Raw genomic sequence first — 9918 nt, forward strand, 5'->3', positions numbered from 1 at the left:
TTAGTGAAAATAGGATTTTCAACAATTAGCACAAGTACGCACTCGTCACCTCACGTACAAGGCATTTCAATTACCGCGATACCAAATCCTAAGGGAAATATCCCACACACAAGGGTAGGCAAGCCACTTACCTCGAACCGGCTCAAAAGTCAACCCGAAACCACGTTCTTGCCACGAGTACTCGACTCCAAATGGCCCAAATCTATTCAATTAAATTGCATAATTTAAATAACACTACAAGTAACTAATTCTACAAATAAATTCTAAGCTAATACGCGAAATTAGGTAAAATGACCAAAACGCCCCTCGGGCCCATATCTCGGAATCGGGTGAAATTTATATTTTAGAAACCTCATACTCTCACGAGTCTATACATAACAAGAAAACTGAAATCGGAGTTCAGGTGACCCCTCAAATACCCATGTTAAGGTCTCTTAATCTCAAGCCTTAATTACCCATTATTTTACCACTAATTAGGTCTTTAATCAAATATAAACGAGTTATAAAGTCAAAAATATTACCTCCAAGTGATTCCCCTTTGGTTTCCTAAAAAATCACCCTCAAAAGCTTCAGTCCCATTCAAAAATGGTGGAAAAAATAAAGAAGGGTCGCGGATGGGCTATTTAAATACTGCCCAGAAATCTCTTCTTCGCGAATGCAGAAGGCCCCTCGCGTTCGCGAAGCAAAAATTCACTTGGTTCGAGATTCCTTCATCGCGAACGCAATGACTAGGTCGCGAACGCGATGCAAAACTTCCTACTCCTACGCGAATGCGGGAACACCATCGCGAACGCGTAGGTATAAAACCTCCCAATTTCGCGAATGTGGGAGACTCTTCGCGAATGCGAAGCACAAAAACTCCCCCAACCCCAGCTCCTCTTCGCGAATGCGAGACCCTTCTCATGAACGCGAAGAAGGAAACCAGAACTAGGCTGTTGCAATTTTTCTGTAATTCCAACAAGTTCCAAAATGCCCCGTTGAGCATCTGAAACACACCCGAGGCCCCCGGGACCTCAACCAAACATGCCAACCAATCCTAAAACATCATTCAAACTTGTTCCAATCTTCAGAATGCTCAAAACAACATCAAAACACCAATTTAGCATCGGATTCAAGCCTAAGAACTTCAAAAACTCTCAAAATACGCTTTCCATCAAAAAGTCTATCATACCTCGTCCGAATGACTTGAAACTTTGCACACGTCACATTCAACACTATGGAGCTACTCCAACTTCCGGAATTCCATTTCGACCCTCGGATCAAAATCACACTATCGAACCGGAAACTTCAAAAATTCAACTTTCGGCATTTCAAGCCTAAATTAGCTACGGACCTCTAAAACACCATCCGAACACGCTCCTAAACCCGAAATCACCCAACGAAGCTAACAGAACCATCGGAATTCCATTTTGAGGCCGTCTTCACACTGTTCTGACTATGGTCAAATTTCTAAAACTTAAGCTCTCATTTAGGGACTAAGTGTCCTAAAACTCTCTAAAACTCCCAATAATTCCCCCCGGCAACTCACAACAGCAGAAACAAACACGGGGAAAGCAGTTAATAGGGATTGGGGCATAAATTATTAAAACGACCGGCCAGGTCGTTACACTTTCTCTATAAATGGGAGCTTTCTGAAACCAATTCTACATTCAAGTGTTCTCAGATTAGCCTTTCGCCCTTCTCTTCTCCTCATCCCCGTTTGTCATTATCCCTTAAGCTGAACCTGGGTTGGATCGATAAACTTGGATCGTCGGGGACCCCTGACTCCAAGTTGAATAAAAGTAAGGCTTCGGACTCTCGGAACGAAACTTAGCTCTTTTAAATCCAACGATACCCCTCGAGGGGGAGTTTGCTCGAGTGTCTAAGAATAGAGATAGCTTGATCTGAAGACAAAAGATAGCCTAAGGCTTTATCGGTATCTTTTGAGTGGAAGTTGACTCAAGCTTAGGTAGTTCGAGATCTAGAGAGTCGGGTAGAAGATTCGTACTCGCAAAAGCTAAAATTCTCGGAGTAGGATGCCACTCCGAGGTTAAGCTCATATACGAGCGGCTCCTTTTTAGAGCTCAATTTCTTCCTAAGAGAGGTCTTCGGGATAGGGTACCATCTCGGGACTTGCAATGGTGGCAATGTCTTTCTGGAGCCTATTTTTCTTTGGATGGAGGTCCTTGAGATCGGGTACCATCTCAGGACTTGTAGTGATATTAATGGCTTCTTAGAGCCTGTCTTCTTTTTGGTGGAGGTCCTCGAGATCGGGTACCATCTCGGGATTTGCAATGATGTCAATGGCTTCCTCGAGCCTATCTTCTTTTTGATAGAGGTCCTCGAGATCGGGTACCATCTCGGGACTTGGTTGGTGCGGGGGTCTCCGACCCTAAAACATCACATGGCATCGTCAAATATATGACATGACTACAAAGTGATCGAGGTGATCCCGCCGGCACATCTTGCCGAAGTGATATCGGCCAGCATCTATGACCTTGTAGTTGATGAGGTGACACCGATACCAGTATCTATGACCTTGGAAAAATTGAACACCAAAGATAAGTAGGCTGCTAAATAGCAATCACTGCCCCCAGCCTCGACCGAATTGGAGAAACAGGTAATCGAAGAAGAAGAGGATTTCCTTACTCCTCAAACTTTTGTTATTCTTGAAGAGTCAACGCAACCAAGTCAACAGTCGAAGAGCTAGAACAGGTCATACTAATCAAGTATATTCCCGAGAAAAAGGTATACCTGGGAACGAGGTTAACCCCAGAACTCAGGAAAAAACTCATTCAATTTCTTATCGATAACATAGATTGTTTTGCTTGGTCCCATTTAGTCATGACAGGGATCCCACTAGAAATAACAACACACCGGCTAAGCATCGACCCCAGATTCAAACAGGTGAAGCAAAAGAGAAGGCCCCACTCTGAGGTGAAGCATGCATTCATAAAGGATGAGCTAACTAAACTTCTTAAAATAGGATCCATTCGGGAGGTAAAATACCCCGAGTGGTTAGCAAATGTAGTTGTAGTCCCTAAAAAGGGAACAAACTTAGAATGTGCGTAGATTACAAGGATTTAAACAAGGCATGCCCTAAAGACTCTTTTCTACTACCTAACATCGATCGCATGATCGATGCCACGGCTGGCCACGAGATCCTTACCTTTGTAGATGCCTACTCCGGGTACAATCACATTCAGATGAACCCGAGGGACCAGGAGAAGACCTCTTTTATCACTAATCTTGGAACATACTGCCGTAATGTAATGCCCTTCGGGCTAAAAAACTGCTGGAGCTGCATACCAATGCTTAGTTAACAAAATGTTCGAGCAACAGATAGGTAAATCAACGGAAGTTTACATTGACGATATGTTGGTTAAGTCCCTGCACGCATATGACCATTTAACTCATTTACAGGAAACATTCAAAATCTTGAGGAAGTACAACATATAAGCTTAACCTAGAATAATGTGCCTTCGGGGTTGGTTCGGGCAAGTTCCTAGGCTTCATGGTATCAAATCGAGGGATCGAAATCAACCCCGACAAGATCAAGGCCATCAAAGATATCACTATTGTAGATAGTGTGAAAGCCATACAAAGGTTAATAGGACGGATAATCGCCTTGGGTTGATTTATTTTGAGGTCTTCGGATCGAAGCCACAGGTTCTTTTCCTTGCTCAAAAAGAAAAAGGATTTCACATGGACCCCGGAATGCTAGCAACGATTGGAGGAATTGAAGCGATATTATCGAGCCCACCTCTACTTCACATTCTGAAGGTGGATGAAAAGCTTTACTTATATTTGGTAGTGTTAGAGATAGCGGTAAGTGGGGTACTCGTTCGAGAAGAGCAAGGTATGCAATTCCCTGTTTATTATGTAAGTCGGACTTTAGGAGATGCTGAAACTAGATACCCACACTTAGAAAAATTAGCACTCTCATTAATAAGCGCATCTAGAAAACTAAAGCCATATTTCTAGTGTCATCCCAATATGTGTGTTAACCATTTATCCTCTCCGAAATGTTTTGCATAAGCTCGAGCTATCAGGTCGATTGGACAAATGGGTAGTCGAACTTCACGGGTACGATATAGAATATCAACCCCGAACGGCCATCAAGTCTCAAATCTTAGCTGACTTCGCGGCTGATTTTACATCAACCCTCGTACCCGAAGTGGAAAAAGAACTTCTGCTAAAATTGGGTATACATCATCGGGGGTATGGACCCTCTTCACGGACGATGCCTCGAATGTGAAAGGTTCCGGGCTTGGAATCGTTTTGAAGCCACCTACAGGTAATGTTATTAGACAATCTATTAAAACTTCGAGGTTGACTAATAATGAGGCCGAGTATGAGGCCATGATTGCAGGTCTCGAGCTAGCTAAAAGCTTGTCATTCAAGCCAAGTGCGATTCTCTGTTGGTGGTAAACCAAGTAAATAAAAACTTTGAAGTTCAAGAGGATAGGATGCAATGATATTTGTACAAGCTACAGGTAACCTTGTACCGCTTCAAGGAATGGACTCTAGATCACGTGCCTCGAGAACAAAATAGTGAGGCTGATGCACTTGCCAACTTGGGGTCATAGGTTGAAGAAGATGATATTATCCTGGGGACTGTCATCCAATTATCGAGGTTTATGGTCGAAGAGGGTCATGCTGAGATAAATTCTACAAGTTTGACTTGGTATTAGAGGAATAAGTATATCGAATATTTGAAAAATGGAAAGCTCCCATCGGATCATAAAGAGTCAAGGACTCTTCAAACCAAGGCTGCTAGGTTCACATTCGATGAGAATGGAACATTGTAAAGGAGGACGTTCGATGGACCACTGGCGGTATGTTTAGGGTCGGGGAACACTGATTATGTTCTACGAGAAATCCATGAAGGCACTTGTGGGAATCACTCCGGTGCCGAGTCCTTGATTTGCAAAATTATTATAGGAGGGTATTACTGGGATAGCATGGAAAAAGACACTAAGGAGTTTGTTAAAAAGTGTGATAAATGTCAAAGGTTTGCACCGATGATTCATCAGCCTGGAGAGCAACTCCTCTCAGTCCTGTCCCCATGGCCTTTCACAAAATGGGGAATGGACATCATCGGCCCTCTACCAGCGGCCCCAGGTAAAGCTAAATTCATTTTGTTTACGTCTAACTACTTTTCTAAATGGGTAGAAGCATAGACCTTCGAGAAGGTCCGAGAAAAAGAAGTTATTGACTTCATCTAGGACCACATCGTGTGTTGATTCAGGATACCTGCCGAAATTGTATGTGACAACGGGAAGCAATTCATCGGCAACAAAGTAATGGAGTTCCTCGAAGCACATAAAATAAAGAGGATCTGATCGACACCGTACCACCCGAGCGGGAACGGACAAGCTAAATCAACAAAAAAACTATCATTCAAAACTTAAAGAAAAGGTTGAACGACGCAAAACAAAAATGGAGAGAAGTTCTACCTGAGGTTCTTTGGGCATATCGAACGACATCAAAGTCCAGCACTGGGGCAACCTTGTTCTCTTTAGTATACAGCTTCGAGGCCTTGATTCCAGTCAAGGTCGGGGAACCCAGCGCCAGATTTCGATATGCATCGAGGAAATAAAATCGCGAGGCTATGAATACTAGCCTCGAGCTATTAGATGAAAAATGAGAAGCTACACTTGTTCGGATGGCTGCGTAGAAACAAAGAATCGAGAGATATTATAATAAAAGGGCTAACCTTCGACACTTTAGAATCATGGACTTAGTTCTGCCAAAAGTCATCCTCAATACTCGAGACCCGAATGAAGGGAAACTAGGCCCGAATTGGGAAGGACCTTATCGAGTCATCGGAGTTGTCGGTAAAGGATCTTACAAACTTGGCATGATGGAAGGCGAACAATTGCCGAACAATTGGAATGTATCAATACTCAAACGATATTTACTGCTAAGGTATGACCTTCTCCTTTTTTCCATTTGAATTTAAAACTAACTCATTGCAGGTGTTCGATCGATGATGTCGAGGGCACCTTTCTACACGAAGACCTTAGGTTTTAAAGCACGTGTTGCACTCTTTTTCCCTTAGATCAGATTTTATCCCAAATGGATTTTTCTAGCAAGGATATTAACGAGGCAATAAGTATGTGCTACCTGAGGAGAATTCAACAGTAACCAAGGCTTCTTTTCAATCAACCTCGAATAATGGGGGCATCACCCTCGGAGGTTATATTTTTGAGAAAAATACTTCATGCCAAAGAGGGCCTCGAGAGGAGAACTTTGTAATGGACCAAACAGTCAGATGAACCGTGTCCATATAGAATAGTCGAGCCCCGATGGCAAAATATGTACGCATGTATCAATTATTCAAAGAAGCATTCTTTCTATATCAAAACATTTTGTGTCTAAAAGAAATTTGCTACTATACGAACTCCATACTTGTGATTTTGTGAGGAACGACTCAAGGGCCAAAACACAAATACACCTCGAATACTAGGGGACTTTCATCGATAGTCAACATATTCGAATATCTAAACTCGAATTTATAAGACCTCAAAGATGCATCCCCTGACACAAAGGCCAAGGCCATCATACTCAGGGACTAACCTTTCGGACAAGTTCGAACGGGTATCGAGAAACAAGTCCAAGAGACACACTCGAAGGTTACGGCCATATTAAACGCTACGGTCATATAAAAAGGCTACGGCCGAAATAATACGGCTTGGAGACACCCGACTTTTGCCATAAGTTAAAAGCCTTCTAATACTTTGAAAAACCGGTTAAATAAGGCTACCCTCGGCAAAGCAAATAAAAAAGGCTTCGATAAAATCAGCCCTCGAATAATTTAAAGGCTTCGATAATATCATCCTTCAAAAAAGTCTCAAGAGGTATTAAATTATCTTAACACAAACGGATTACAAATGAGGTTCCGATTGATTGAACCCTCAAAAAACCAACGAGTACAAAAAATACATGCTAAGGCATAAAGAAATTTTTACTAAGTCTTTTAGCCGAAAAGAGGGAAAAATTATAGCCGATTTAGAGACCGAATTGGCCCAATTTAAAGAGCCAACCTAAAAAGAGCCTAAGGGTCGATATAAAAGAGCCTAAGGGCCGATATAAATAAGGGCCGATTTGGTAAGCCTAAATGGTCAATACAATTAGAGCTCGACATGGTAAGCCTAAAAGGTCTATGCCCAAAAGCTCGAACTTATTCGAGCTCGACATGGCAATTTCGAAGAAAACATCTGAGATAAAATCTCTAACACACAGTTAAAGAGAATGAAGTCATTGTAAGAATTTTACAAGGCAGGAAATATCGAGAAAACATTCAAGAAAATTCTTCTATTTATATATTTTGAAAAAGGAATATACAAGGGACCGATAAAAGATATTACAAAAAAGAACGATACAAGAAGAAAGAAAAATCTTACATATGCCCAAGGCTGGTCTCTCCTTCGGGAGAAGCTTTCTCTTTAGGTCTAGCTTCATTATTGGACCCGCTCTGGCTGCCTTCATCATCGTCATCGTCGTCAGAGGAGACAAGGAACTTGGCATCAACCTCAAATGCTTTTGCTTGGCTATCTCCTCGGTGAGGTCGAAACCTCGGGCATGGATTTCTTCGAGGGTCTCCCTCCGGGATTGGGACTTGGCCAGATCACTGATCTGTTTCTCCCGATTTGAGGCTTCCCTTAGTTCCATTTGAGCAACCTTGGCATCTTTTAGGTACATATCAACGGTCTTGTTAATAGTGGCCTTCGTCCTCTCGACCTTGACCCTGGCTTCAGCAACCTCAACCCCGGTTAAGGCAAGTTTGACCTCGAGCTCATCGATCTTCTTGGCCTGGGCCAAATTTTTTTACTTTGACTCCCCGGAGCTAGGTCTCAGCCGAGGTCAGATTGGCTAAGGCAACCTCTTTCTCACCAGCAAGCCGATCTATGTTTTCCTTCCACTGGTTTCAGTTGGCCTTAACTTGATCGACCTCCCTTCGAAGCTGCCAGATCATGTCCAATTTCTACTGCAGCTTAGACACTAAAGTGTTAGCCTCCACAGTTGGTCAACTAGACCATACTTTTACAAAAACGAGGGTTACCTGCTTGTCTAGCTCGACCTCTTTTCGACGAGCTTTGGCCAGATCTGCTAGTAAGTCCTTGAGCTCCTCCTCCTTTTGGCTACAAAGGAGCCTCAGAGCCTTCCCTTCATCTGAGGATATCTTGAGCTCGGCCTCACATTGGCTCAGCTCGTTTCTATACTTTGTAATGGCCTATACAGAAAAAAGAGATATCAGTTAATACAGAAGAAGAAGAAGAAGAAGAAGAAAGAATTTGCAACAATAAGAGCTAATGCTTACCCAAGAGAAGAGACGATGAGCCTCTTAAAAGAGGGTAGATGAATCATTAAGGTCGGCAGCATCATCGACCCCAGTAAAGCAATCCCGGAAAGGATCTTCTTCACCGAGGACTCTACTCGGATCGGACATTTGCAAAACTTGGGCTTCCTTTATTGCCTCCTCAGAATAAGATGGTAGATGAGGGGAGTGACCTATTGTCATGGCCCCGAGCAAGTCACTCGGGGCGCTCTGTCCAGACTCGGGGGTCTCGGTACTTGCCCCTTTTGGAGTACTTGTTCAAGGCAGGGGAATGATTTTGATCTCAGGTGATTCGGGGGCTTTTCCCGCATTTTTCTTTAGAGCCTCCTCTTCACGAGGCAAGGTTTCAGGTTCGAAGGACTTGACAGCCTCGATTGGCGTCCTGGTCCAGGTCACCAACGTCGATTCTTCGCCCTCATCCATTTCTTCGTCATTCAGTTGGTGGATTGAGTCTAAGTCCACTTGAATGAGTTTCCTCCTTTGCCATCGAGCAGGGGATCTCTTATCCTGGGGGTCTTCAGGTTTCGAAGCCCTTTTCCTCTAGTTATCTTTCCCCGATTTTGGAACCAGGGACTCGGTCTCTTCTCCGAACGAGGCTGGCCTCATTTTGGAGGCATCTCCAATACCTACATGAATGAAGAACAAACATGATGAGTAAAGTGACATATTCACTGAAGCAATAAAAACTTGGGGGAAGGACTTACCATGGTGTTTGGCCTTCCATTTGACTTTCGACAAATCACACCATTTGCGCTCATTATACGTGGAGGTCGCGGCTAACTTTCGGCCCAATCTTCAAGGTCATGGATTGCATGGGGCATCCAAGAAACTGCTGCAAAAATGGTAAAGACATCACGCAATGCAAAACAGAATATAAAAAGACACTAGGAAAGGACATCACTTAGGATTGGGGTTAAATTTATTCGGGAATGGCATTTTACTCTCCGGAATGACGTCCGAGGTCCTCACTCGCATGAGCCGGCTCATCCATCCCCGGTCCTTATCATCATCATTGCTAGCAAATAAGGCCTTGCTCAATCAGCATTGGAGCTTGATCAGCCCTTAGAAAATCTGAGGCCGATACAGTCTGATGAGGTGGTTGAGGGTGAATTCTAGCCCTTCGGCCTTGGCAGTGTGAAGGGGTAAGTGTAAACACTTAGGAACCCCTCCACATGAGTGGTAATGCTCTCTTCAGGGTCAGGGATCTGTACCACGACCTCGTCCCCCCAACCACATTCTTTTTTCATGGCCTTGATATGATTTTCCATTAGCAAGCAAACATACCTCGATACACGCTCGCATCGACCAAGAATAGCGGGGGAATTTTCAACTCTGAAGTCCTTCTTTATAATGCAAGGGCCAGGAATGATCTCGTGAAGGGCCGATGCTTTATCACCGGTCGGCCGGGAAGAGGAGGATGAATCTTTCTCTCTTTGAGGAATGGTTTTAGAAGTTTTTGCCATTGATTCAAAACAAAGGAAGTGGAAATAGGCGGAGTTTTATATTTTCTGGCACTAAAAGAACAAAGGTAATGAGTAATAAGAGATGAAGCGAGAGAGATATAAAAGGAATTCAGAGGTGGAATTCAGATTGAA

The sequence above is a fragment of the Nicotiana sylvestris genome, chromosome 5, assembly GCF_000393655.2.
Source record: "Nicotiana sylvestris chromosome 5, ASM39365v2, whole genome shotgun sequence".
In the NCBI taxonomy this organism is placed as follows: domain Eukaryota; kingdom Viridiplantae; phylum Streptophyta; class Magnoliopsida; order Solanales; family Solanaceae; genus Nicotiana; species Nicotiana sylvestris.